We start from the raw sequence: 6,000 nt of genomic DNA, 5'->3' as shown, positions 1-6,000 counted from the left end.
CGCGTTTACGCTACACCGTCTCTACAGTTTAACCAGCCCGAGTCCGTGCACCGTCCAAGGACCGGCGACCCGTGTGGCCTCTCTTGCGCCTGCGCGAGAAATACGTTTCCGCCCCGCCCGACGCCCCGCCCCCGAGTCGCTCCGCCCTGCCCACTTTTCCCCGCCTCTCCCGTCGCCCGCGCAAAGCATTGTGGGACACAAACAAAGTGCCCCCCAAACAGGCTGGAGTGAGCGGAGCGGCAACGGCGGCGGCGCCCGCCCGCACGCGCGCGGCGGCGGCTCCCCCTCCCCAACCTCCCCCTCCCCTCCCCTTACTCCCCTTCCCCTTCCCCACCCCGCCCCGCAGGGAAGACGCGAGCCGTCGCCGCGCTCCTCAAAGCGCTCCCTGCCCCCGGCCAACCAACCACCCCCAACGGCCGCCAGCGCGCGGCTCCCTGGTCCCTGCTCGCTCCTCCCCTCAGGTCCCTCCAACCGGCGGGGGGTGCTTCCTACCCACCCCCTTCGCACTCTGCCGCCGCAGACACGCTGCTCGTCTCGCCGCCATGCCCGAGCCACAGGCCGTCCACCGGCCTAGGCGCGGCGGCCCGAGATAGGGTCCCTCAGCTCCGGGGGAGGAGAGAAGGGAGCCAGCCGCGCGCCCCGCCCCTCCCCCCGGGCTGTCGCCGCCGTCGCCGCCACCTCTCCTCAGCCTGGCGGGGAGGAGGAAGAGGAGCACCAGGCCTCCGGGCCCCGCCACTGCTGCCCGCAGGTAATGGGGACGGGGGCGAGTGGGGGCGAGGGCCGGACTCTCCGCGCCGCGCGTGCCCTCGGGGTGCGCCCTCGGGGTGTGCCTTCCGAGGAACTGACCACGCGGCCCCTGTCTGGGCGCCGGGGGGAAGCAGAGCCTTGTCGGTCACCGCCATCCGCTCCTGGAGACACCCCACAGGGTCTCCTCCGTGGCATTTAATCCGTAAGGGAGGAGACTGGCCTTGGGCGTCTCGGTTCCGGAGAAATTCCCCAATTTTCCAGGTTGCTCCTGGTAGTATGTGCGCCCATATGCCCAACACCCTAACCCAGAGAAGACAGAGGTGTTACCCTCTCTCACCTGGTAGGATTTCCTCGTCGAACCTGGGAGCATGAGACCTGAATCCTTTTTTTGTTTTTGTTTTTTTCCTCCTCTCTTCTGCTGCTTTTCCTCTGGTATGGGGAACAAGAGGATGGCACTTCTTAAAAAAAAAAAAAATACAAACACCTCTTTTTCTTCCCTACCTGAAGCTCACTCTGCATCTAGTCATTTTACTGCTGGCCTAGCCTGCAAGTGAAATAACAAGTATGTTAGAACTGATAAAGGAACTTGGATCCCTGAGTTCTATGAACCATAACCGGAATTTAAAAGAAAGCCCAGTTAGTGTGTACTTTATTGCAACTTATTTTTAGAAAATAAAGACAAACATTTAATTTTTTTCAACATATTTTTTGGGGGGGTTTATAGTAAAGATTGGTTGGAATCAGGAGAAAATTTTATTTAATGGCAACTTATTTTCTTAGTGTTGTATTAAGATGTAGACTAATAGAAAAGCAAACTACACAACTTGATAGACGGCAGATAGTTTACGTAGGTGAAGGTTTTGAGGATTTCCTTTTCTCTGGGGTTTCAGTGGAAACCCTGGTGCTGTAGTGGTTAGGAGCTGTAAGTTGGAATTGACTCCCACCGGCAACGGGTTTGGTTTTTTTGGTTTCGGGGTTTCAGTTGGAATAATTGAATTAAAAAAATTTTTTAAAAATAGAAACCTTCATTTCCCCTGTTACTTCACTTTGACTTCCAATGTATTAATAATATTTAATTTTACCTTATGTAGTTTGTCCATCCTGGAATGTGAAAATAATGAAAGGGATGTTTTTCTAAAATCTTGTATTATAGAGTGATTACTTTCATAGATTTTCAAAAACTAGGTTTCCTTATTGTGTGCGATGCTGTACTAGGCATTTTACATATGTAATCTTACTTAATTGTCAGAGGCTCAAACAGCTTTGCATTAAAAATCCTGTTTGCTTGACTTCCTACCCCCCAGTGTTACATTAAAAATCCTGTTTCCTTTGCTTGGCTTCCTTCCCCCCTTCCCCAGCTTTGCATTGAAATCCTGCTTTTGCTTGGGGGTTATGTATTACCCCATTGCACCTGCTTAGTATAATTAAGAATGTTGCTAACATAACTTGTATCAACTGCCTGCTTGTAAACCCCTTAAAAGTAACTTTTCTCCTCTCCCTTGGGGAGCAGTCTTTTTGGCAGCAACTCCTACTCATTTCTTTTCCTTGCCCAAAAAAGTAAAGGTGCTTTTCTGCCTCCTCACCTTGGTCTCTCATTATTGGCCAACAGGAGTCATGCCGACCAAGAGCCTGGGGCTCCCATGCAGTAATGTCAGAACAACTTAGTGACATAGGTATTATTACTTGCATTTTATAGATGAGACAGAAACCTAGTGACTAGTAACTTGCCTTCAGTCATATAACTAGTAAGTGATAGAGGTGAGATATGAACCCAGATAAAATTCCAGCAGAGCCCTGGTGGCACAAGGTTAAGTGCTCAGCTGCCAACTCTAAGGTTGGTGGTTCGAACCCACCCAGGGCCGCGCTGGGGAAAAACCTGATGATCGCTGCTGTGAAGATTACAGCCTAGAAGAGCCTTTGGGGGAGCTCTGCTCTGTCACATAGGGTCGCTATGAGTTGAAAATGGACTCGATAGCACTTAACAACAACATAATTCCAGCATAGGTGCACTTTCTACTGTACCTCTTAGTAAAGGTATAAATTTTTAAACTTTATTATGAAAATTTTCAATCATATAGAGAAGTTGGGAAAAAATGCAGCCCCTACCACCTAGATTCAGTGATTAACAGTTTGCCATATTGTCCCCCGTTTCTTCTTTCTGTGTATATGTGTGTGTTAAATGCACATATGTATACACATATGTGTGTGTGTAAACATTTAAAAGTAAATTGCAGACATCATGGCACTCAAATATTTCAACATACATTTCCAAAAAATAGGAATATTAACCTACTAACCCCAATATCATGATCACACCTATAAAACTTAAGATTTCCAATCCAGATTGAAATTTCCTCAATTATTCCAAACCATCAGTGTTTTCCTCCCCCCCCCCCCGCCCCCCGCCAAGCTGGATTTGGTCAAGATTCATGCATTGCATTGGTGGTTATGCCTTTAGCCTCTTTTTAAAAAGAATAGTACCCATTCCTTCCACTTTTTTTTTTCCTGACACCTGAGAGAGTGAGAGGCAGACCACTTGCCATATAGACTGCCTCCACATTCAGGACTTGTCTTTCCTCGTCATATCATTTAACTTACTCCTCTATCCCTTTGACTTTGCTGTTAACTGGAAGTTAGGTCTAAAAGAAAGGCTTGATTAGCTTGAAGTAAATCTTTTTGGCAAGAATATTTAGTAGATGATGCTATGTACTTCAGAGGGCAGTGGTAGTTCAGTGGTAGAATTCTTGCCTTCTATGGAGGAGAGCTGGGTTCAATTCCCACCAGTGCACCTTATGCCCAGCCACCACTTGTCAGTCATGGAGGCTTGTGTATTGCCATGATGCTGAGCTGATTTCAGGGAGCTTCCAGACTGAGACAGATTAGGAAGAGAGGCCTGGTGATCTGCTTCCAAAAATCAGCCAGGGAAAATCTGATGGAGCAAAACTGCCTAATCCCCAACCCCTCGTGGGGATGGTGCAAGACTAGGCAGCATTTACTTGTGTTGTGCATGGGGTATCCATGAATCAGGGCCAATTTGTTGGCCGCTAACAACAGCAACAACTAAGTACTTCATGTTGTACCATACCAAAACCAAAAAACCCCATTGCTGTTGAGTCGATTGTGATTCATAGCAACCCTGTAGGACAGAGCAGAACTGTCTGTCTATAGGGCTTCCAAGGCTGTAATCTTTATAGGAGCAAACTGCCACATCTTTCTTCCATAGAGCAGCTATTGGGTTCGAACTGCCAACCTTTCTGTTAGCAGCTGAGCTCTTAACCACTGTGCCATCGTAATGTCAGATTGCCACATAAATGATGCTAAATGTGACCACTTGATTAAAGTGATGATTTGCCAGATACCTCTGCCACAAAGGTGTGGTTTGCCGTTAGTGATTAGTGTGTAATCATGGAGGACAGGTAGTCCCCATTTACGACATATTCTAGTTACACCACTTAGGACCATATGGGTTTTTTTTTTTTTTTTTTTTTTAATTTTTATTAATAATGTAGTACATGTAATTTTTTTTACATGTAATGTTGCAGCATGTAATTTGCTGAGTTATCATTCACAGATGTTCAGTGTTATGATTTATAAAGATATTGATAATAAAAGGTAATAATGAAAACAAAAGAAAAATGAGATATTTGACTTCCTCAGAACTGACATGGAACAGAGTCAAGGACTATCTGTAATGCTTTGACACCAAGCCAATATCCTGTTTCTGACTGCTTTCTGCGTAATGACTACTTTCTGCGTAATGATCTTAGTACTCATTGATGATCCTTGTTCGAATCAGTTATTTTAGTGGAGATTGTCTGTAAAGAAGAGCCTTTCCTCGTTCACTGGGGATGTACTAAAGTTCCTTCTAAAAATGCAGGTTAAGTACTTAATTTCTTCCCTGTAATTGTCAATGTGAAGAGTAAAGAGCTGGGGTAATACTCATCTCCACTGGTAGAGATTTTCATTTTCTGGAGGGGATACCACTGTGGACTCATGGGTTTTTATTTATCCATTATTTTATAAGCCATTGCAGTCATTTTTCTTTTTTTTATGATCAGATTGTCCCAAATTTGACTAGTAGGAGACCTTTCAAGCACGCTCTGAGGTCTTCTCGACACCCTGCTGAAGGTTGCTATGAGTCAGAATTGACTCGACAGCAACGAGTTTGGTTTGGTTTACTCTCCAATGGAGCCTTCGTGGCACAGTGATTAAGAGCTCGGCTGCTAACCACAGGGTCAGCAGTTCGAATCCACCAGCTGCTCCTTGGGAACCCCATGGGGCAGTTCTGCTCTATCCTGTAGGGCTGCTATGAGTTGGAATCGACTCTAGGGCAGTGGCTTTGGTTTTCTGTTTTGTTTTACTCTCCTCCCTTAGTCTTGGAGGGCTTTCTGGCATAAGATATCCCAGGCTTGCCTTATCTTTTCTTTGTCCCAGGTATGAAATGGGCTGTTTGTCCAGAGTCCTGGTTTTTTTTTTTTTTTTTTTTTTAGCGATACATGGTGTATAGAAACCAAGATCTGAATGTTTGTCATAATCATTGCTGCTGGGGTGTCATTGCTGCTTTTAGGCCCTTTCAGAAAAAAGGGAGCTGGAAAATTTTGTTTGTGTAATCATGAGTTCCTATAATACCTACAAATGAAATTTAACATTGCACAATTTCTTCGTGACTTCTTTGATTCTATATTTGTCTCTTTTGACTTAAATGAAAATCTTGGTATCTAATAAAATTAACATGCATACCTGCTTTGTCCTGTGTACATGAAATTGTTTCAAAATTACAATACCATTATTACTTCTCAGTAAAGTTTAATATTCCATTGTATTTATTTTAATCCTTTGAATGCATATATGTGGGATGTATAAGCAGAGGACTGTACTCAAAAGCCACCTGAAATACTTTTCTCTGATTATGCTGCCAGATTGATACAGTTACGTTTATTGTTTTCATTCTTTATTATAGGAATTTCTTTTTTAATTTTATTTTTGAATATGTAGATATGTACATGGCTCAAAAGTCAAGATAATGTTTTAAAAGTATGCTTAAAGAAGCTTCACCCAAATTAGTTTTTTAAGATGAAGTATTCTTTACCTTTGCCATACTCCTTTTGGTACCTTTTATAGCCTCATGTATCTTAAGTACAGAAGGATTGGCAATGAGCAAGGTTGTGTTACTTAATTGAAGTAGTATGCATTTAAATTTTGCAATTGGATTGATTTCTTTGGTGAAGAAGAACAGTAAGAGTAATCTTTCAG

General features: G+C 44.4%; 1 protein-coding gene across 5 annotated transcripts in view; it reads left to right on the top strand.

Moving 5' to 3' along the window:
* Positions 1 to 659: 659 nt before the first annotated feature.
* ZBTB44 (zinc finger and BTB domain containing 44) overlaps positions 660 to 6,000 on the top strand; it is an 85,812-nt gene continuing 80,471 nt past the window's right edge. For 4 of the 5 annotated variants that reach the window (XM_049856506.1, XM_049856505.1, XM_049856504.1 and 1 more), the window contains exon 1: positions 660 to 748. The gene's annotated coding sequence lies outside the window, so the exon portion shown is untranslated. The remainder of the gene's footprint in view (positions 749 to 6,000) is intronic. The other variant, XM_049856508.1, reaches the window with a different exon arrangement.

Source organism: Elephas maximus, chromosome 17 (genome assembly GCF_024166365.1).
Source record: "Elephas maximus indicus isolate mEleMax1 chromosome 17, mEleMax1 primary haplotype, whole genome shotgun sequence".
NCBI classification, from domain to species: domain Eukaryota; kingdom Metazoa; phylum Chordata; class Mammalia; order Proboscidea; family Elephantidae; genus Elephas; species Elephas maximus.
This window is presented reverse-complemented; position numbering and strand designations above follow the sequence as displayed.